We start from the raw sequence: 24,173 nt of genomic DNA on the forward strand, positions 1-24,173 counted from the left end.
ATGTTGTTATGCGGTCTGACCGATAAAGATCTTCCTAGAATATGTGGGAGCCAATATGAGCATCCAGGTTCCGCTATTGGTTATTGACCGGAGACGTGTCTCGGTCATGTCTACATAGTTCTCGAACCCGTAGGGTCCGCACGCTTAAAGTTCGATGACGGTTATATTATGAGTTTATGTGTTTTGATGTACCGAAGGTAGTTCAGAGTCACGGATGAGATCGGGGACATGACGAGGAGTCTCGAAATGGTCGAGACGTAAAGATCGATATATTGGACGACTATATTCGGACATCGGAAAGGTTCCGAGTGATTCGGGTATTTTTCGGAGTACCGGGGAGTTACGGGAATACGGGAAAGAAGTATTGCGCCTTAATGGGCCTTAGTGGGAAGGAGAGGCAGCAGCCAGGAGGTGGCGCGCGCCCCACCCAAGCCCAGTCCGAATTGGACAAGGGGTTTTGGGCGCGGCCCCCCTCTCCCTTCCTTCTCCTCTTCCCCCCTTTCCCCCCTTCTCCTAGTTGGACTAGGAAAGGAGGAAGCCTACTCCAACTAGGAGTAGGAATCCTACTCCCTTGGCGCGCCCCTCCTAGGGCCGGCCTCCTCCTCCCTTGCTCCTTTATATACGGGGGCAGGGGGCACCCCATAGACACAACAATTGATTCCTTGGATCTCTTAGCCGTGTGCGGTGCCCCCTCCACCATAATCCACCTCGGTCATATCGTAGCGTTGCTTAGGCGAAGCCCTGCGTCGGTAGAACATCATCATCGTCAGCACGCCGTCGTGCTGACGGAACTCTCCCTCAAAGCTCGGCTGGATCGGAGTTCGAGGGACGTCATCGAGTTGAACGTGTGCTGCACTCGGAGGTGCCGTGCGTTCGGTACTTGATCGGTCGGATCGTGAAGACGTACGACTACATCAACCGCGTTGTGCTAACGCATCCGCTTTCGGTCTACGAGGGTACGTGGACAACACTCTCCCCTCTCGTTGCTATGCATCACCATGATCTTGCGTGTGCGTAGGAAATTTTTTGAAATTACTACGTTCCCCAACACTATGGCCTCTGGCCATGAGCCCCATCGCTGCCCGAGCCGCCGTCCGCCGGCGTCGAAGCTGCAGCCACCCCATCCATCCCCGGCGGCCGTGACCTACCCCTTCGGATGCGGCTCCTCCTCCTTAATCCATTCGTAGCCGGAGCGCCGCAGAAGATGGCATGTAGCGCCGGCGAGCGTCGCCGGAGCTCGCCCCTGCCTCGGCCGAGCGCGGGCGTGAGCGAGGGAGACGAAGACGGCGACCCCTCCCTGCCAGCTGGCCGTGGGCCCCGCGCATCAGCCACACAACCCGTTGACCCCGCCCACGCTGACGTGGGTAAGTGGAAGCGCATTCGCGCGAATGTGTTTTCCCTTTTCGAAGGCGTACTTCTCCTCTGATTCATGCTGAAGTACGTTTTCCTTTCCTGAAAGCGTATTTTGCTTCTACTTCGGCACAGAGTACGTTTTCCTATTCAGAAAGCGTATTTCTATAAATCTGTTCTTGTCTTATCCACTCAGGGACCCGGCTGTGAATATTCTTTTTGCAAACAAGTCCCTGATCTTCTACACCTCATAACTCCGCAACCGTAACTCCGATTGAGGTGAATCCAACGCCCACATCTTCGTCTCCTCGAGCCTGAACTTTTGATATCATTTTCACTATGGTTTGACATACTGGAAATGAACATTTTACCCTTGCCCCTAATCAGCCCCCTTCGAGAGAGAATCTTTTCCGGCGATTCTTTCCGCGATCGTTCCGCACTCACTACAAAAAAATACACGTCGGTGATGATACGTGTTTGTCACAGTAGGTCACGTTTTCTGTCATGCATGTACATTCATGACAAATTTGTGACAGAATCAAAATAGTCATACCTGTGCTGTCGTAGAAGTGTTCCATGACATTACCAAAATTATCATCACCGAAGTGTCCACTTCCATGACGATAAATCGCGCGTCACAGAAGTGCTTTCGTCAAGGGTGACCGACACGTGGCATCCACCGTAACGGAGCGCCGTTAAGCTATCGGGTTCGGTTTTGTATCCGATAACCCGTTAACAGCCCCGACCAATGGGGATTTTCCACGTGTAAAATCATCATTGACTGGAGGGAATACGTGTCGGCTCACCGTTGGAACAGATGTCATCCACTCATTTGACCCAAAGCGCCTATGATACATCGACACGTGGCACGGCCCAACAGAAGCCCATTCCTATGAAAAGGCCGCCCCATTTGACTTGGTCAAAAGGTGGCGGGCCGGCACACGGCAAGCCTGTTAACGGCCTGTTCACATATAGCCCATTTACAGCTCGCTAACGCAGGGCCCGTTTACGGCCTATCCGAATTAGGCCCAGTAGCGTCATCTGGGCCGTCCAATATAATTCCAGCCCGTTTTAACTTCCGGCCCATGTATGGCCCATGATGTCTTTCGGCCCATATGAGGCCTTTATTAACCCTCGGCCCCTTAACGGCCCGTGATAAAACTGGTCCGTAATGAACAGTGTATCACTTTATAGCGGGTCCTGCAGCGCCGCCTCCCTCAACATTGGATTTTTCACGCGACAAGGCCGACGTGATGGACTCTCGGTAACCAGGACGACGACGACAAAATCGCAATGGAAGACCCCTACACAAGCGGGTCCAGCGGCGCGGTAGGCGAGCGGCTGCCGGGATGGGGCCATGGCAAGAACCTCGGACATGCGGCTCGTGATCCTATCGAGCTAGGGGATGTGGGCTCCCGTGGTGGTCTCGTCCTGTACGCTGCATGGCCGTACGATAGGGATGCCGCGACCTCCTCTTGCGATAGCAGCTGCTCCTGCAGCACCGCCTCCCGCGAGGGTTTTTCTGGTAGCAACACGGACGTGATGGACTCTTGGGAAGCAGGACGACGACGACAATATTGCGATGGACGGCAGGCGAGCGCCTGCCGGGATAGGGCTATGTCGAGAACCTCGGACAGGTGGTTGGTGATCCTGTCGTGCTCGGAGATGTGGGCTCCGGTGGTTCTTGGCAAGCCTGCCATGGCCACCACAGCGGCCAACTCCAGCAGCGCAAAATCCACGACGGCTCGGGGAAGGAGGGAAGCTGCGTGCATCGTGCTTTGTCGGTAGCGTATTCGATTTGTTTTTTGGCCGGGTTTTAATTTTACGCACACACGACAGTCCAAACGCAAGGAGAGATGTATGTGTGCGGGTACAAATCTGCTAAGCCCATGGTGGAATCGGTGAAGGAATTGGCTTTTCTTTCCTTCCATGTACGTGTCCAAACTGTTTTTCTCAGTTCTATTTTAAAATCTCGGCCGTCAATTTTTATGTTAACATAAAATCAACGGATATAAGTGATGGATGGAGAACTATGAAAGGCTCCGTTCTTTATTTTTATGGATACATTAAATATATTGGAATTTTTTGGGAATACACGGTTCATTTTGTTTTAAATACATGATGAACATTTTCAAATATGTGTTCAACACTTTTTTGAATACATGATGAACATTTATTCAAATACTAGCAAAAATGTCCGTGCGTTGCAACGGTTACAAAAATAACTTTGACATTCTACCTGCCATGATGGACTACTGAGGTGTAGATCCCAATCCATCTTCTTCTGCGTCAGTTTATCTTTCCTTTGAAGTGAAACTGTTGGACTGTGAATACTGATATTGCAAATGCTACCACAAATTAAACACGTCAAGATAGAATTTCCCTTAGCTTCTAACACATTGTCTCTTCCCCAAGAAAAGTCTAGGTTTCCCCTACCTCCTGCCGTCTCCGCCGTCGGTCCGCCTCGTCTCCGGTGGCCTTAGGGCCATGCCGGAGCGGTGGATCTCGGCCCTTGTCGGCGGGAGGGCTCTGTTTTCAGTTGTTTTTTCGCATTTTGTTAGGGTTTGTGTCCTGCTCAGGAAGATGAGACGGCGGCGGCTCCCTGAAGATAGAATAAGGTTCTCCCCGCCTAGCCCCCGTCCGATGGTGTGTCTAGCATCGTCGGTGGGCGTGTGGAGATGTGTCTCCGGCAGATCTGTCCTTGGTGGATTTGCTCGGATATGGTCGTAGTTCGTCTATGTTCATGTGTTTTCAGGTTGGATCCTTCTGATCTACGCTACTCTTCATCGGCGGCGGTTGCTGCGCTGCTGCGTTGGTCCTACGGGGCCTTAACACGACGACTTCCCGACTGTTTACTACAACAAATTTTGCCCAACTTCGGCGAGGGAGGGGCGATGACGGCGGCGCGCCTTCGGCTCGCTTCAGTGCTTGTAGTCGTCGCTAGGTGTTCTACGAATCTGGATGTAATTTTTATTATTTCTGGTGTTCATTATACTGCCGTGATTGAAGATGAATAGATTGGAAGTTTTTTCGCAAAAAACACATTGTCATCATAACTGCACTAATTAAAAAGTAAAATTCTATAGATGATGACCACGTGAAAAAGGAAAAAAGAACACACACACACAAACAGCAAAGTAACTTAAATTTAAAGTTATCTCAGTCGTCTGACTTGGTGCAACACGGATAAACACTTATAAAGTTCCCTCAGAAAAGACCACAAAGTGGTACTATGGTCCGTAATTATATGTAGAAAAAATAAGAGAAGGTAATTGCCAATTAATCGCTAATTTCTTACTTAATTTACTTTATTGTCATTATCTAATCATCTAGAAGGAGGTGCATTATTTTACCCAAAAGCGTGACATAGTGAGTTATGGGGTAACAACGGGCTCACATGGAGTGCTAGTATAAGCTGGAATCTGGGAATTGTTGCTTACTCCGAACAAAGGCAAACCCTATTTGGCGCTGCAGGCGCCCGTTATAGGCCATTTTGCTAACGGGCGCCTGCAGCGCACGTCCCCCCGCCGCGATTGGGCTGGCCCAGTTGGTTTCCTTCACTGTTTCTGTAAAAACTGAAAAATAAAAGTGGGCGCGGTAAGAACTCGACGACGGGATCTCTTGGCTCAGGGCGAGATGCGGTAACCACCTGGGACAACACAAGTGATATGTTTAGTTTCTCCCATTCGCCTTTTTTGTTCTTTCTTTTTGTTTCCTTTTTCTCTTTCTTGTTTGTATTTTCTATTTTTTCTTTATTTTTCTGTTTCTTTTCTTTTCTTTTTTCTATTTCAATTATGCACAAACTTTTTAAATTCAATGAACTTTTTCTTCAAATCGATGAACTATTTTTCGAACTTGATGAACAACTTTCAATTCAATGAACTTTTTAAAATTTTGACGAACTTTTTTTCAAATTTGATGAACTTTTTTCAAATTTTGCGAACTTTTTACAAATTTTATGAACTTTTTGTGCAAAATTAATGAAATTTTCTCAAATTCGATGAACTTTTTCAAATTTGATAAAAAAGTTTCCAAATTTGATGAACTTTTTCCGAGATTGATGAATTTTTCCTTCAAATTGGTGAACTTTTTTCAGAATCGATGAACTTATTTTTCAAACTCGATGAACTTTTTGTCAAAACCGATGAACTTTTTTTCGAAAACGATGAACTTTTTCAACTTTATCATAAAGTTGTTTTTCCAAAATCTGTGAACTTTTTTAAGTTTGTGAACTTTCTTCAGAAATGATGAACTATTTCTCAAAATCGTTGAAGTTTTTTGAAGTTTTTGAAATTTTGTCTCAAAACCGATGAACGTTTATATTCAGGATTTTATAAAAATAAATAAATAAACTGAATGATAAATATAAACAATAGTAGACATAAACAATATAAGCATGTATATATGCCTACGTGGAAAGCCCACAAACCGAGATTACGCTAAAAACACTTGCAATGATAGGCACCTCTAGAACACCACTTTGCACATGAATTCATACCTGCGATTGCTGATGTACCAATATCAGGCCTTCTTTCTTCTGGCTGGGCACTTATAACATTCATATAAAGTTGGAACTCCGTTGTTCCCACAGTACCCTCATCATTGTATCTGCTTGCAGGTTGGCCAGATAAAGCGGTGGCAACTTTCGCTGATGTCTCCAAAGTAGATCTGCTTTCCTTGGCAACCTGCGACCGAAACCAATGCAATTTGCCTAGAAAGTTTTCCGGGAGCGGCCTGCTGGCTTGGGCTTTGACGTTCGAGATGAGCTCCTTGAGTCCCTTCATGATGTGAGCGTTGCTGAGCCCCTTTAGTCTACCTCCAGCATCTCCTGCCAGAGCAGAGAAAATGGAGAAAGGATCAGGAACAGTAGGAGAGCCTTTATCGACTTGATTAAAGAAGCACGTGTACCTTGTGTCCGAGCAACACCATCGGCCTCGGCCTCATCATTCCCTGTTGCCGGTTGGTCTCGTGTCTTGAAAGCAGATCCACCTTGCAGCGGCTCCTGCTCCTCTCCTAACCTTGCAGCTGAAATTTAAAAGGATATGTTGAGAAGGGAAATGAACCATAAGATCGAGAGGTATTTCTTAATCTCATCGTTAAAAGAATCAGGCTTACTACCTTGTTTGAGACCAGCATCCTAAGCCTCGGCAGCAGCCACCTTTGCACCAGCCAGGTCGGTGATGTTGGGTGGCGAGAGGCTTCTCTTCCTCTTACTTGGCCCGGGGATGGCGCCGTTGAGATTAGAGGAGGAAACGTTGCGCTTGCGCCCCCTCTCCTGCTCCTCCGGGTCATCTTGGGCTGGCAGGTTGCGGTCGAGGTAGATCTTGTCATCGACAAGCTCCTTGTTGGAAATTCGCCACAGGATAAATCACATCAAATCACGATAAAGATACACACGAAAAATTGATACCCAAGGGCGTGTGTCGCACCCCTCTTTTCTCTTTTCTCCACGTTACAAAACTCACGCAACGCTGCATATATACATGCATCGTCCTAACCATGGCGCGTAGCCGACTCCACCATAACCTAACAGAACACAGTACTCAAGGCATGCAAGCCATACACCGACGCACACTTTCCTAATTACCGGTTATGCTGATCACAATTAAGCTAAGCCTACTCACATAAAACTAGTACTGCCAAACTGAAACACAACTTAGTACTAGTAGCACGTAGGCATGTTTGGATTATCCAACACTATTGGACGGAGCGCCACTCGTACCTGCCCGGACCAGGAGGGCCCCAGCCCCGTGCGAAAATGAGAAGTCTGGCTCAGGCGAACTCGCCGATGAAGGACGATGCGTCCACGGCCGCTTGTCGGAGATTGGACAAGAAGGCCATGGGCGACATGTTGCCGACAGCAGGACCAGGGGGATTGTTGGCGACGACAGCGGCTGCGCCATCGGTAGGGGGAGGACCAGGATGTGGGCGGGCGCCGGCGCAGGTGAGGTTGCTGCAGAGTTGCTCGACGAACTCCTCCTCCTCCTTGGCGGCCAGGGCTTTTGGACCCATCGCACAGCCTGGTGCGTGAGCTGGAATGTACTCTGTAGTCTGTAATGTAAGGAAGGAACGGACGGAATGGCTGTGAGCCTGTGACTGGATTGGACGGAAAGGCCGGATATATATAGCAGCGTGGGTAGGTAAACTAGGAAAGAAGTAAATACAGATGAAAATTCTTTACATAATGTGAATAATTTTTTAATTATACGTTAAATAATTGGAAATACATGGTTAAAGTTTTTTAATTACACAATGAAAATTTTCAATATGTGTTTAACACTTTTCCAAATACACGATGAACGTTTATTCAAATATGTTTTGAACAGTGTTTCAAATATATGTTTAAAAAGTTTCTGAATATATGATGTTGGCGGCCAGGGCTTTTGGATCCGTCACATATCCTGGGGCGCGAGCTAGAATGTACTCTGTACTGTATGGAAGGAAAGGAGGGAATGGCTGTGAGCCTGTGACTGGATTGGATGGAAAGGCTGGATATATATAGCAGCGTGGGTAGGTGGTAAGAGGGGCTAGGGTTCTGGGAGAATGGTAAACTGTAAGAAGTAAACTCGGCAGAATTGGAAGGAAGTAATGTTTCTGCTTATGATTTCATCTCGGCGCGGGAAGAGATAGGGATCCAACGTCAACGTCAACATCATCATCGTGATTTCAGTCATTTCGTTCATGTCTCGCGGCCCAGATTGATCCCACCATGGATGGGCCAAAGCAATTTTATTTTAGGAATTCTGTACAGCGTAATTAAATGAAATGTTCAAACTGTTTAGACCAACGTCGCTTCAGAAATTCTTCGATTCTTCCTTTTCTATTTTAATTTTTTTGCTTTTGTTTCTCTATTTCTCTTTTGTTTTAAGGAAATTACAAGGATGCATTTTGGAGATAGGTGAGTATCTGTGTTTTTAAGGAAATGTTCATAATTAAATATTTGTCCATGTATTTATAAATTGTTTAACGCTTTTCCAAATACACGATGAACGTTTATTCAAATATGTTTTGAACAGTGTTTCAAATATATGTTTAAAAAGTTTTTGAATACATGATGTTGGCGGCCAGGGCTTTTGGATCCGTCACACAGCCTGGGGCGTGAGCTAGAATGTACTATGTACTGTATGGAAGGAAAGGAGGGAATCGCTGTGAGCCTGTGACTGGATTGGACGGAAAGACAGGATATATATAGCAGCGTGGGTAGGTGGTAAGAGGGGCTACGGTTCAGGGAGAATGGTAAACTGTAAGAAGTAAACTCGGCAGAATTGGAAGGAAGTAATGTTTCTGCGTATGATTTCATCTCCGCGCGGGAAGAGATAGGGATCCAACGTCAGCGTCAACGTCAGTATCGTGATTTCAGTCATTTCGTTCATGTCTCGCGGCCCAGATTGATCCCACCATGGATGGGCCAAAGCCCTTTTATTTTAAGAATTCTGTACAGCATAATTAAATGAAATGTTCAAACTGTTTAGACCAACGTCGCTTCAGAAATTCTTCGATTCTTCCTTTTCTATTTTAATTTTTTTGCTTTTGTTTCTCTATTTCTCTTTTGTTTTATGGAAATTACAAGGATGCATTTTGGAGATAGGTGAGTATCTGTGTTTTTAAGGAAATGTTCATAATTAAATATTTGTCCGTGTATTTATAAATTGTTCACGCAATTTGAACATCAAAATGTATGTGTTAAAAAAATGTCATTGTAATATTAATGTGTTGACACTTTTTTTAAATAATGTGTTTTTCATAAGAAATATTTTTTCTCATCAGTATTGGATAAAAAGTGAGCGTCGACAAGTTCCACATGACAACCGCCATTATGCATGTAGTTACAGAAAATGCATCTCCATATGGGCCACTGCTCGCCTTAATATTCCTTGCTCAGTCATCAAGGACCACATCCCACCGACACAATGATCAGCGGAGGCTATCGTCGCCTTGACTAGACCTCACAAGCATGTCATCATGCTAGCTGGATTGGTTGAGGTGGCCAGCCCTTGCTCGGCCACCTCAACTAGCCTCACTACCAAGGCCCGAACTACCTGTGAAGATGAGGTGATGCCCGCAAAAACTCAAGAAGTGCACTGAAAGCATAAGAACAATGGGCAGCTAGAGGCAGTAACTCCATGTTTTCTATTAAACTTTGTGCTTAAAACCTTCTAATAGCCACTACTTCTAGCAAGTACTGCATAATATTTAGACTTTACTTTCTCACAGATCCCACCGGATGAGTCAACCATATAAATTACTCATCGTCTTAGCTTTAGCACACTAGAATACTCCCTCCTTTCCGGTTTATAAGGCTTATTTCAACTTTTTTGTTTTTCCAATTTAGAGGGCTCATCTCCATCTCATTTTTAGTTTCCAATGCACATTAAATCTTTGCATGCAAGAATTAAAGAGGAACACACCAATGCATGTAATGTTCCTACTCATCTAGTGGCCAAGCATGCATGCACTGCAATTAATTCAAATTAATGCATGAGTTTAATTGGGCTAGTTTTGTAAAGTACGAGATACATTCCTCCACTCACAAAATGCCTTGGTGGATGAGATTTGAGATTTGAGCCTTATAAACCGGAAAGGAGGGAGTATTTACACGAGAACATACTCATTGTCATAACCAGAATAAATCTAGACTTCCGAATCCCATAAGTTTTAAATGAGGCTATCTCAAAGAATGATAAGGCCAAGGAACCAAATTAGGAAGGCAACCAATAAAGAGGATAGTTATGCAATTGTCTGTATGTTAGAGTATCAATGTTCGCACACAAACTTCCCGAATATGTCGATAAAACCGCGCAAAAAAAAATGCCCCAGATAGCACACAGATAGTTACCTAAAATCGAACATCTCTCCGTGATGGCTATCACTATTCTCAAGTGCTGATTTATACAGATTCCAAATGCCAAATAATTTGCAGTTTCGCACTCAGCATAACTACTACTAGAGCTATAGCTATCTTCGCCTTTGGTTTAAGAATTATTTTAGCCAGCAACCAAATAAATTCAAGATTTGATTTTGATAAAAGAATTCATAATTTGTGTATGCAACTTTGTAGAGCACCCACTATCTAGCGCGACTTCAGATATAAATATCTAGACCTCTTTTTATTTTATTTTTACCAAAACAAAATTTATCATGGTGAACTAGAAAATTTAATACATCAACCAATACATCTTATGTATTGCTCCAAGTAACTAAACCCTTGGTTACCGACGATAGCATAGCTCTATTGGCCGAAGAAAATCGTCACTCACCAACTCTTTGTTTAGTGTAAGCCAGCTAATTGGCTCCTTTTTACATGCTTCGTGATTGTAGCTAAAGCCTATGTTTTAATACAGCCATGATTTTTTCCTCACCCAGCGTAGATAGGTAGAGTACACAAGTAGTAGCACTACATGTCATCTACCCATATCCTAGTACTAATTAAGGGCGAGAATTACCAGTGCCTTGCTAACTAACTAGCGTTCATATTTCTTAAAATTCTTGGACACTTAAAGAAACATGAACATATATTCTAGTTATGATGTCACAACGAAAAGGCTAGAGCACAGAAACATATCTCATCTTGCCATGTTTTGTAACACCCAAGTTGTATATATAATAGACTGTAAAACTAAAACAAAACACAAAATAATGAACACATATTTAATTCTCATGTTAATAATATGAAAATTCACTCAATTTAAATAAATGGTATGATCATATCAAAAATAGAACCAAGCAGCGACACAACAATAATATCAACCATTCAATACCAGAACATATAGTTTATAATCTACTAGAAATAAGCGATGCTCCAGTAACAAAACGCAGCCGGAATTAATGTATAGACCAACAAGGTCCCTAACAAACTAGGAGGAAACTAGAGTTATGGAGGTGGGCTCGCAATGCTAGAAGAGCCTGGTTGCATCTCGTCCAGATCATTCTGTCCCCCGTCCAGATCGTCTGGTTCCCACCTCGGGCTAGCAATGGCCAGCTGACGTTCCATGGCACGCGAGGGTTGCGGAACCGTCGGTATGGCATCGGGCACTGTCACCTGCAGAGAAGCATTGTCTTCTTACACGTCCTCACTTGCCTTGTCTTCATTGCCGGCTGCAGGCTGTGAAGACAAGCCTCCATCTCCATGCATGGGAAACAAACCACCTGTAAAAGGAATATTAGCATCCAACTCTTCTATGTAAACACTTGTCATAGGCACATCTAGAACACCACTTTGCTACCTGCGATTGTTGATGTACCAATTTCGGCCCTTCTTTCTTCTGGCTGGGCACTTGCGATATTCATTTGAGAAGGCAACTCCCTTTCTCCCACAGTACCCTCATCATTGCATAGGCTTGCAGGTTGGTTACATAAAGTGCTGCCAACATTAGTAGATGTCTCCATAGCAGATCCATGGTCCTTGGCAACCTTGGACGGAAACAAATTCAACTAACCCAGATTGCGTTCCGCCAACGGCCTGGATCGGTTTTTCACCTTCGAAACCAGCTCCTCGGCCCTCTTCCTGATGTCATCCTGGCTGAGCCCTTGTTGCTGAAAATGAAATAGGATCAGGAGCATATAGGAGAACTTTTGTTCATGCATAGGAAACAAATTACCTGTAATAGGAATATTATAGTTTCCAATTATTCTATCTAAACATGCCAGGTCCAAAGAGAAGCCTCCACAAATTAGAAAGTACTTATGATTTGTTTTGGTGCAGTCAGACTAAATGTAGGATCTTTCTTTGTAGTGCGCGTACGTTCAAGCAAGTCTCTACCGGATAGATTATCAATGTTGTCCTTAGGCTTATATCCGATTTATCAATTGATAAACATTAATATTGCAAGTCATTTAGTAAGCCAACATAAAGCATTTCAATAATGTAGTACAAATACTTACAATATGTCTGAAGTGGGAATCCCATTTTGTAGGTGCAGTGTTTTGGCTTAGTTTCACAGTAGATGGTTTTTCGTGTTTCTTGCACGAAGTGCTATGATATGAAGCTCAAATTTAGTACAGTGTGTCCAGAAGTACAGATTGACAAGTTGAAGAGCAAAGAGTGTGTATAACATACACTGGAGTGATAGGGGTGGTGTAGCTACACTCAGCGCTTATGTATTCAGCCTTGGGTGTGCGCGTGTGTTGGGGTGGTATGTGTTTGTATCGTCTTGTTGATGGTTGTTTCTTTATATTCAAACTTCCTGACTATGTCGATTAGACCGCGCTAAAGAATATTGCACAAAGATAGCACATACGTAGTTACTTAAAATCGAACATCTCTCCTTTATATACACAAAAGACCAATAAGTTACCTCGGGCGCTTGTAGAGCTGTGGAGTGTACTTGCCATGGATCCACAATAGTCATATTGCAGTAACTTCCGAAAGCTAATTCAAGAGCTTGAAAATAGCCTTACCTGTGTAGGGATAACAGTGGCTTCATTATGGGGTGGAGCAGTTTGGCGGTGAATAAAGAAATTTAGCAATATGTTTGACCTGATTTTTCAAGATGTTTTGAGGTGTCCCTTGATGCATATCTATGTGCATCACGTCGATGAAGCTCGCTTGCGTGCTGCATAAATCACGACGCTGGCAGGTAATTGATCTGCAAATCATGCACATGATAACAAATTAAAAATTTCTAGTGGATCCATCTTGAAGTGCATAAGCTTGTGCCACATGCGCAGGCATGAGAACTGCGGTAGTGCCTGACATGGGGTGGGGTTGAAGCTCCTTGTAGTCCTACTGGCATGGGGTACCTTATACTCGCCGTGTACTCTTCCCCTAATTTCCTTCCTCCATCGGCATTATCGTGTCCGGGTCTGTGATCATGAGGCAGCACCCAAGGCAAGCACCGCTGCCACCGCATCCCGTACCTACCAGCACCTCCCAGCTGTCGGGCCTTCCCTCTCCCAGATCACGAGTTCACGCCGGCTGTTCTCAAGCTCCATGTCCCCATCGCCTCCTAGAATGTGCCCGTGCCCTTGACCGTTGTCATGCCTGCTGCACCTCCGTTGGTCATGCTCGCCGGGTCCCCATGTTGATCTATCAGGCTGCGCGCTGCTCTGACTTCCCGGTGGTGTGTTGCACCATTACCGCTCCTGTGGCATGCCATCGCCTGGTGTCGTCAATCTTGCGCTGCAGTGTGTCCGTGCGTCTTGTACGCTACATGGCCGCATGATAGGGACGCCGCGGCCTCCTCTTACGTTAGTAGCGGTCCTGCAGCGCCACCTCCCTCGACATTGGATTTTTCACGTGACAAGGCCGACGTGATGGACTCTCGGTAACCAGGACGACGACGACAAAATCGCAATGCAAGACCCCTACACAAGCGGGTCTAGCGGCGCGGTAGGCGAGCGGCTGCCGGGATGGGGCCATGGCGAGAACCTCGGACAGGCGGCTCGTGATCCTATCGAGCTAGGGGATGTGGGCTCCTGTGGTGGTCTCGTCCTGTACGCTGCATGGCTGTACTATAGGGACGCCGCGGCCTCCTCTTGTGATAGCAGCTGCTCCTGCAGCGCCGCCTCCCGCGAGGCTTTTTCTGGAAGCAACGCGGACGTGATGGACTCTCGGGAAGCAGGACAACGACGACAATATTGCGATGGACGGCAGGCGAGCGGCTGCCGGGATGGGGCCATGTCGGGAACCTCGGACAGGTGGTTGCTGATCCTGTCGAGCTCGGAGATGTGGGCTCCGGTGGTTCTTGGCAAGCCTGCCATGGCCACCACAGCGGCCAACTCCAGCAGCGCAAGATCCACGACGGCTTGGGGAAGGAGGGAAGCTGCGTGCATCGTGCTTTGTCGGTAGTGTATTCGATTTGTTTTTTGGCCGGGTTTTAATTTTATGCACACACGACAGTCCAAACGCAAGGAGAGATGTATGTGTGCGGGTACAAATCTGCCAAGCCCATGGTGGAATCGGTGAAGGAATTGGCTTTTCTTTCCTTCCATGTACGTGTCCAAACTGGTCTTTTTCAGTTCTATTTTAAAATCTCAGCCGTCAATCTTTATGTTAACACAAAATCAACGGATATAGGTGATGGATGGAGAACTATGAATGGCTCCGTCCTTTATTTTTCGGTAAGGATACATTGAATATATTGGAATTTTTTGGAAATACACGGTTCATTTTTTTTTTGAAATACATGATGACCATTTTCAAATATGTGTTGAACACTTCCATGAATACATGATGAACATTTATTCAAATATGCGTGGAACACTTTTTCAAATATCTGTTTAACACCATATTGAATACATGATGATTTGTTTTTGAAATGCACGATGAACATTGTTTCCGTACGAGCATGACTCAATAACGCTTTAAGCCTGGTTTCTTTTTTCTTTAATCCTCAAGTGTTCGGCATCTTCTGCCTTGTCTCGTGTCCATTTCTTAACGTAGTAGACATAAACAATATAAGCATGTATATATGCCTACGTGGAATTCTCACAAACCGAGATTACGCTAAAAACACTTGCAATGATAGGCACCTCTAGAACACCACTTTGCACATGAATTCATACCTGCGATTGCTGATGTACCAATTTCAGGGCTTCTTTCTTCTGGCTGGGCACTTATAACATTCATATAAAGTTGGAACTCCGTTGTTCCTACCGTACCCTCGTCATTGTATCTGCTTGCAGGTTGGCCAGATAAAGCGGCGGCAACTTTTGCTGATGTCTCCACAATAGATCTGCTTTCCTCAGCAACCTGCGACCAAAACCAATGCAATTTGCCTAGAAAGTTTTCCGGGAACGGCCTGCTGGTTTGGGCTTTGACGTTCGAGATGAGCTCCTTGAGTCTCTTCATGATGTGAGCGTTGCTGAGCCCCTTTAGTCTACCTACAGCCTCTCCTGCCAGAGCAGAGAAAATGGAGAGAGGATCAGGAACAGTAGGAGAGCCTTTATCGACTTGATTAAAGATACATGTGTACCTTGTGTCCGAGCAACACCATCGGCCTCGGCCTCATCATTCCCTGTTGCCGGTTGGTCTTGTGTCTTGAAAGCAGATCCACCTTGCAGCGGCTCCTGCTCCTCTCCTAACCTTGCAGCTGAAATTTAAAAGGATCTGTTGAGAAGGGAAATGAACCATAAGATCGAGAGGTATTTCTTAATATCCTCGATAAAAGAATCAGGCTTACTACCTTGTTTGAGACCAGCATCCTCGGCCTCGGCAGCAGCCACCTTTGAACCAGCCAGGTCGGTGATGTTGGGCGGCGAGAGGCTTCTCTTCGTCTTACTTAGCCCGGGGATGGCACCGTTGAGATTAGAGGAGCAAACGTTGCGCTTGCGCCCCCTCTCCTGCTCCTCCAGGTCATCTTGGGCTGGCAGGTTGCGGTCGAGGAAGATCTTGTCATTGACGAGCTCCTTGTTGGAAATTCGCCACAGGATCAATCACATCAAATCACGATAAAGATGCACACAAAAAAATGATAGCCAAGGGCGTGTGTCGCGCCCCTCTTTTCTCTTTTCTCCACGTTACAAAACTCACGCAACGCTGCATATATATGCATGGTCCTAACCGTGGTGCGTAGCCGACTCCACCATAACCTAACAGAACACAGTACTCAAGGCATGCAAGCCACACACCGACGCACACTTTTCTAATTACCAGTTACGCTGATCACAATTAAGCTAAGCCTACTCACATAAAACTAGTACTGCCAAACTCAAACACAACTTAGTACTAGTAGCACGTATGCATGTTTGGATTATCCAACACTACTGGACGGAGCGCCGCTCGTGTACCTGCCCGGACCAGTAGGGCCCCAGCCCCGTGCGAAAATGAGAAGTCTGGCGCAGGCGAACTCGCCGACGACGGACGATGCGTCCACGGCCGCTTGTCGGAGGTTGGACAGGAAGGCCATGGGCGACATGTTGCCGACAGCAGGACCAGGGGGATTGTTGGCGACGACAGCGGCTGCGCCGTCGGTAGGGGGAGGATGTGGGCAGGCGCCGGCGCAGGTGAGGTTGCTGCAGAGTTGCTCGACGAACTCCTCCTCCTCCTTGGCGGCCAGGGCTTTTGGATCCATCGCACAGCCTGGGGCGCGAGTTGGAATGTACTCTGTAGTCTGTAATGTAAGGAAGGAAAGGAGGGAATGGATGTGAGCCTGTGACTTTGGACGGAAAGGCCGGATATATATCGCAGCGTGGGTAGGTAAACTAGGAAAGAAGTAAATACAGATGAACATTCTTTACATAATGTGAATATTTTTTTCAATTATACGTTAAATATTTTGGAAATACATGGTTAAAGTTTTTTAATTACACGATGAACGTTTATTCAAATATGTTTTGAACAGTTTTGCAAATATATGTTTAAAAAGTTTTTCAATACATGATGTTGGCGGCCAGGGCTTTTGGATCCGTCACACAGCCTGGGGCGCGAGCTAGAATGTACTCTGTACTGTATGGAAGGAAAGGAGAGAATGGTTGTGAGCTTGTGACTGGATTGGACGGAAAGGCTGGATATATATAGCAGCGTGGGTAGGTGGTAAGAGGGGCTACGGTTCAGGGAGAATGGTAAACTGTAAGAAGTAAACTCGGCAGAATTGGAAGGAAGTAATGTTTCTGCGTATGATTTCATCTCCGCGCAGGAAGAGATAGGGATCCAACGTCAGCGTCAACGTCAGTATCGTGATTTCAGTCATTTCGTTCATGTCTCGTGGCCCAGATTGATCCCACCATGGATGGGCCAAAGCCCTTTTATTTTAAGAATTCTGTACCGCGTAATTATTATTTTTGCTTTTGTTTCTCCACTTCTCTTTTGTTTTATGGAAATTACAAGGATGCATTTTGGAGATAGGTGAGTATCTGTGTTTTTAAGGAAATGTTCATAATTAAATATTTGTCCATGTATTTATAAATTGTTCACGCAATTTGAACATAAAAATGTATGTGTTAAAAAAATGTCGTTGTAATATTAATGTGTTGACACGTTTTTTCAACAATGTGTTTTTCATAAGAAATGTTTTTTCTCATCAGTATTGGATGATGCTACTGGTGTCACGAACATCCTCGTGCGATGGCCGTTGTTCTAGGACTAAACTAAAAACCCTTAGGATAAAAAGTGCGCGTCGACAAGTTCCACATGACAACCGCCATTATGCATGTAGTTACAGAAAATGCATCTCCATATTGGCCACTGCTCGCCTTAATATTCCTTGCTCAGTCATCAAGGACCACAGCCACCGACACAATGATCAGCGGAGGCTATCGTCGCCTTGACTAGTCCTCACAAGCATGTCATCATGCTAGCTAGATTGGCTGAGGTGGCCAGCCCTTGCTCGGCCACCTCAACTAGCCTCGCTACCAAGGCCCGAACTACCTGTGAAGATGAGGTGATGCCCGCAAAAACTCAAGAAGTGCACTGAAAGCATAAGAACAATGGGCAGCTAGAGGCAGTAACTCCATGTTTTCTATTAAACTTTGTGCTTAAAACCTTCAAATAGCCACTACTTCTAGCAAGCACTGCATAATATTTAGACTTTACTTTCTCACAGATCCCACCGGATGAGTCAACCATATAAATTACTCATCGTCTTAGCTTTAGCACACTAGAATACTCCCTCCTTTCCGGTTTATAAGGCTTATTTCAACTTTTTTGTATTTCCAATTTAGAGGGCTCATCTCCCTCTCATTTTTAGTTTCCAATGCACATTAAATCTTTGCATGCAAGAATTAAAGAGGAACACACCATTGCATGTAATGTTCCTACTCATCTAGTGGCCAAGCATGCATGCACTGCAATTAATTCAAATTAATGCATGAGTTTAATTGGAGTAGTTTTGTAAAGTACGAGATACATTCCTCCACTCACAAAATTCCTTGGTTGATGAGATTTGAGATTTGAGCCTTATAAACCGGAAAGGAGGGAGTATTTACACGAGAACATACTCATTGTCATAACCAGAATAAATCTAGACTTCCGAATCCCATAAGTTTTAAATGAGGTTAACTCAAAGAATGATAAGGCCAAGGAACCAAATTAGGAAGCCAGCCAATAAAGAGGATAGTTATGCAATTGTCTGTATGTTAGAGTATCAATCTTCGCACACAAACTTCCCGAATATGTCGATAAAACTGCGGAAAAAAAAATATTGCACCAGATAGCACACAGATAGTTACCTAAAATCGAACATCTCTCCTTGATGGCTATCACTATTCTCAAGTGCTGGTTTATACAGATTCCAAATGCCAAATAATTTGCAGTTTTGCACTCAGCATAACTACTACTAGAGCTATAGTTATCTTCGCCTTTGGTTTAAGAATTATTTTAGCCAGCAAGCAAATAAATTCAAGATTTGATTTTGATAAAAGAATTCATAATTTGTGTGTGCAACTTTGTAGAGCACCCACTATCTAGCGCGACTTCAGATATAAATATCTAGACCTCTTTTTATTTTATTTTTACCAAAACAAAATTTATCATGGTGAACTAGAAATTTAATTACATCAACCAATACATCTTATGTATTGCTCCAAGTAACTAAACCCTTGGTTAGCGATAATAGCATAGCTCTGTTGGCCGAAGAAAATCGTCACTCGCCAACGCTTTGTTTAGTGTAAGCCAGCTAATTGGCTCCTTTTTACATGCTTCGTGATTGTAGCTAAAGCCTATGTTTTAATACAGCCATGATTTTTTCCTCACCCAGCGTAGATAGGTAGAGTACACAAGTAGTAGCACTACATGTCATCTACCCATATCCTAGTACTAATTAAGGGCGAGAATTACCAGTGCCTTGCGAAATAACTAGCGTTCATATTTCTTAAAATGCTTGGACACTTAAAGAAACATGAACATATATTCTAGTTATGATGTCACAACGAGAAGGCTAGAGGACAGAAACATATCTCATCTTGCCATGTTTTGTAACACCCAAGTTGTATATATAATAGACTGTAAAAATAAAACAAAACAAAAAATAATGAACACATATTTAATTATCATGTTAATAATATGAAAATTCACTCAATTTAAATAAATGGTATGATCATATCAAAAATAGAACCAGTAACATAACGCAGCCGGAATTAATGTATAGACCAACAAGGTCCCTAACAAACTAGGAGGAAACTAGAGTTATGGAGGTGGGCTCGCAATGCTAGAAGGGCCTGGTTGCGTCTCGTCCAGATCATTCTGTCCCCCGTCCAGATCGTCTGGTTCCCACCTCGGCCTAGCAATGGCCAGCTGACGTTCCATGGCGCGCGAGGGTTGCGGAACCGTCGCTATGGCATCGGGCACTGTCACCTGCAGAGAAGCATTGTCTTCTTGCACGTCCTCACTTGCCTTGTCTTCATTTCCGGCTGCAGACTGCGAAGACATGCCTCCATCTCCATGCATAGGAAACAAACCACCTGTAAAAGGAATATTAGCATCCAACTCTTCTATGTAAACACTTGTCATAGGCACATCTAGAACACCACTTTGCTACCTGCGATTGTTGATGTACCAATTTCGGGCCTTCTTTCTTCTGGCTGGGCACTTGCGATATTCATTTGAGAAGGCAACTCCCTTTCTCCCACAGTACCCTCATCATTGCATAGGCTTGCAGGTTGGTTACATAAAGTTCTGCCAACATTATAGTAGATGTCTCCATAGCAGATCCATGGTCCTTGGCAACCTTGGACGGAAACAAATTCAACTAACCCAGATTGCGTTCCGCCGACAGCCTGGATCGGTTTTCACCTTCGAAACCACCTCCTCGGCTCTCTTCCTGATGTCATCTTGGCTGAGCCCTTGTAGCTGAAAATGAAATAGGATCAGGAGCATATAGGAGAACTTTTCTTCATGCATAGGAAACAAATCACCTGTAATAGGAATATTATAGTTTCGAATTATTCTATCTAAACATGCCAGGTCCAAAGAGAAGCCTCCACAAATTAGAAAGTACTTATGATTTGTTTTGGTGCAGTCAGACTAAATGTAGGATCTTTCTTTGTAGTGCGCGTAAGTTCAAGCAACTCTCTACCAGATAGATTATCAATGTTGTCCTTAGGCTTATATCAGATATATCAATTGATAAACATTAATATTGCAAGTCATTTAGTAAGCCAACATAAAGCATTTCAATAATGTAGTACAAATACTTACCATATGTCTGAAGTGGGAATCCCATTTTGTAGGTGCAGTGTTTTGGCTTAGTTTCACAGTAGATGGTTTTTCTTGTTTCTTGCACGAAGTGACTATGATATGAAGCTCAAATTTAGTACAGTGTGTCCAGAAGTACAGATTGACAAGTTGAAGAGCAAAGAGTGTGTATTACATACATTTGAGTGATAGGGGTGGTGTAGCTACACTCAGCGCCTATGTATTCAGCCTTGGGTATGTGCGTGTGTTGGGGTGGTATGTGTTTGTATCGGCTTGTTGATGGTTGTTTCTTTATATACAAACTTCCCGACTATGTCGATTAAACCGCGCTAAAGAATATTGCACAAAGATAGCACATAGATAGTTACCTAAAATCGAACATCTCTCCTTTATGGCTATCACTGTTTTCAAGTAACAGTTTATACGGAGTAAAAATGCAAAACAATTTGCAGTTTTGCACTGAGTGTAACTACTAACTACTACAAGAGCTATAGCTTTTTTTCAGATGACAAGAGCTATAGCTAACTTCCAGTGGACATCCGTATAAGAATTATTCTGGCCAGCAAGCAAATAAATTCAAGATTTGATTTTGATAATAGAATCCATAATTTGTGTATGCAACTAGGTAGAGCACCCACTAGCTAGGGTGGAATCAGATATAAATATTCACACATCTTTTTTAGGTTATTTTTACCAAAACAAAATTTATCATGGTGAAAAAGAAAATTTAGTACACCAACCAATACATCATGTACTGCTCCAAATAGCAACAGCCTTAGTCACTCACGATAGCATAGCTCTATTGGCCGAAGAAGATCATCACTCAACAATAATTTGTTCTAGTGTAAGCCAGCTAATTGACTCCTTTTACTTGCTTCCTGATAGCAGCTAACGCCTATGCTTTAATACAGCCTTGATTTTTTCCTCAACCAACGCAGATAGCCAGAGTACGCAAGAAGTAGCATTACATGTCAACTACCCATATCCTAATAATAATAGCAAGAATTACCAGTGCCTAGCCAACTAACAAGCGTTCATATTTCTTAGAATGCTTGGACACTTAAAAAATCATGAACATATCTTTTAGTTATGATGCCACTACAGACAGCCACATACTAGAGGAGAGAAACATATCTCAGCTTGCCATGTTTCGTAACTGTCCCACAGCTGTATATATAATAGATTGTAAAACTAACACTTAAGACATAATATTGAACACATTATTAATTCTCATGTTAATAATATGCAGATTCACACAATTTAAAATATATGGTATGATCATATCATGCATAAAATCAGGCAGCCGCACAGAAACAATGTCAACCATTCAATTCGAAAACATATAGTTTATAATCTACTAGAAACAAGCGACAGCTCCAGTGAAACCGCAGTCAGAATTAATGTATAGAGCAACAAGGTCACTAACAAATTAGGAGGAAACAAGAGTTATGGAGGAGCACTCGCAGAGCTAAAAGGGCAAGGTTGCATCTCATCCAGACCGTTTTCTCGCCCGTCCAGATTGTCGGGTTCCCTGCTCGGGCTAGCGATGGCCAACTGACATTCCCAGGCAGGCGAGGGTAGGACATCCGGCACCATCGGTGTGGCATCCGGCATATTCACCTCCAGAGAAGAATTTGATCTCAGAACAGCATGCACGTCCACACTTGCCTTGTCTTCATTTCCGGCGGCAGGCTGTGAAGACATGCCTCCATCTCCATGCATAGGAAAAAAACCATCTATAACAGGAATATTAGATTTAAACTCTGGTATATCTACACTTGTAATAGGCACATCTAGGACACCACTTTCCTACCTGCGATTGTTGATGCACCAATTTCGGGCCTTCTTTCTTATGGCTGGGCACTTGCGACATTCATTTGAGAAGGCAAGTCCCTTTCTCCCACAGTACCCTCGTCACTGCACCGCCTTGGCAGGTTGGTGAGATAAAGCGCTGCGAACATTAGCTGACGTCTTGACATCATATCCACGGTCATTGGCAACCTGCCTCCGAAACCAATTCAACTTGCCTAGATAGTGTTCCGGCAACGGCCGGGCTCGGTTTTTCACCTTCGAGACCAGCTCCTCGACTGTCTTCCTGATGTCAGCCTGGCTGAGCCAAGGTCTAATGCCTTATTGAGGCTGCTCGTCTTGTGACATTGTAACTGAAAATGAAATAGGATCAGGAACATATAGGAGAACTTTTATCCATGCATAGGAAACAAATCACATGTAACAGGAATATTACAGCTTCCACTTCTTCAATCTAAACGCTTGTTGGAATTCGTATCAGGAACGGTGACATCAAACTAGATGAACACGCGCGCACGAAATACTTGTAGTCCTTGTTTTCACTCTTTAGTCCTTTTCCTTTTGTCTCACCAGCACGTAATACATTACAAACTCACGCAGTCACCTGCTATGCATATATAGGCAGAGCTGCCACCGACCTTACACAAAGTCTAAACTTACTTGTACTTGACCTCCTAGTACTGCTATGACATAAACAATATAAGCATGTATATATATGCCTATGTGTACCAGTAAGACCAGGGAACGGCCTGGTGGATTGGTTTTTCACCTTTGAGGTCAGCGCCTGAATGTTAGCCTGGCTGAGCCGAGGTCTACCTCCAGCCTCTCGTGGCATTGTAGCTAAGAAAATGACATAGGATCAGGAGTTCAGAACAATATATAGGAGAGCCTTTCTCCATCTTTTTTCTACACTTGATTAAAGAAGCACGCGCACCCTCGGCCTCGGCCTCGTCACCCTCTTCTTGTGTCTTGAAAGCAGATGCAGCTCCACCGTCTGCTTGTTCTCCTTGATGACCTTGGAGCGACTCCTGCTCCCCTCCTACCCTTGCAGCCGAAAATGTAATAGGATCAGTTGAGAAGGGCAATGAACCATACGATTGAGAGGTACTTGTTAATCTCCTTGATAAATTAATTGTGAATTTAAATTCTTTCAAAATAAATATAGATAGCACTTGAACTTATATTTATCATAAAAGAGCTACTAGCTAAGTGGAACGTTGTTTACGCGAGTGCTGTGAGGTGCTCCCATACTTCATTATACATTGAGCGTTTGAATTCAACAAATTCAAAAAATTCGAATTTTTTGCTCGAAATGACCATTTACTGAGGGGGACTAAAATATGTGGTAACCATGGTAAATCTTGAAATTTCGAGTGATAACCAAAACCCAGCCAGGACGTTGACTGGCTCCTGGCCGAGATTGTAGGAGGAGACGTTGCGCTTGCGCCTCCTCTCCTACACCACCACCATGCCCACTCTCTCCTCCTGGTCATATTCTACTGGCAGGTTGAAGTCGGGGAAGATCTTGTGTCATCAACGAGATCCTGGATGGAGCGACGCTCCAGCGAGCTCGCCTGCACCACCACCCTGCCCTCTCTCCCCCGGGTCATATTCGCCTGGCAGGTTGAGGTCGGGGAAGATCTTGTCGTCAATGGAGCGACGCTCGTACCTGCCCGAGCCAGAGGGGCCCCATCCCCGGGGGAACGCACGGGAGAAGCTGAGAAGTCTGGTGCTGGTGAACTCGCTGAAGACGGACGATGCATCCACGACGGCTTGGCGGAGGGTTGCGAGGAACCTCGTGGTAGACAGGTTGACGACAGCTGGAGCAAGAGCAGGTTCAGGGTGGCTGTTGGCGACAATGGCGGCTTCTCGGTCGGGCGCAGGCGCATCTGAGGTCGCTGCAGAGTTGCTCAACGAGCTCCTCCTCCTCCTTGGCGCCATGGCT

Source organism: Triticum aestivum, chromosome 3D (assembly GCF_018294505.1).
Source record: "Triticum aestivum cultivar Chinese Spring chromosome 3D, IWGSC CS RefSeq v2.1, whole genome shotgun sequence".
Lineage (NCBI taxonomy): Eukaryota > Viridiplantae > Streptophyta > Magnoliopsida > Poales > Poaceae > Triticum > Triticum aestivum.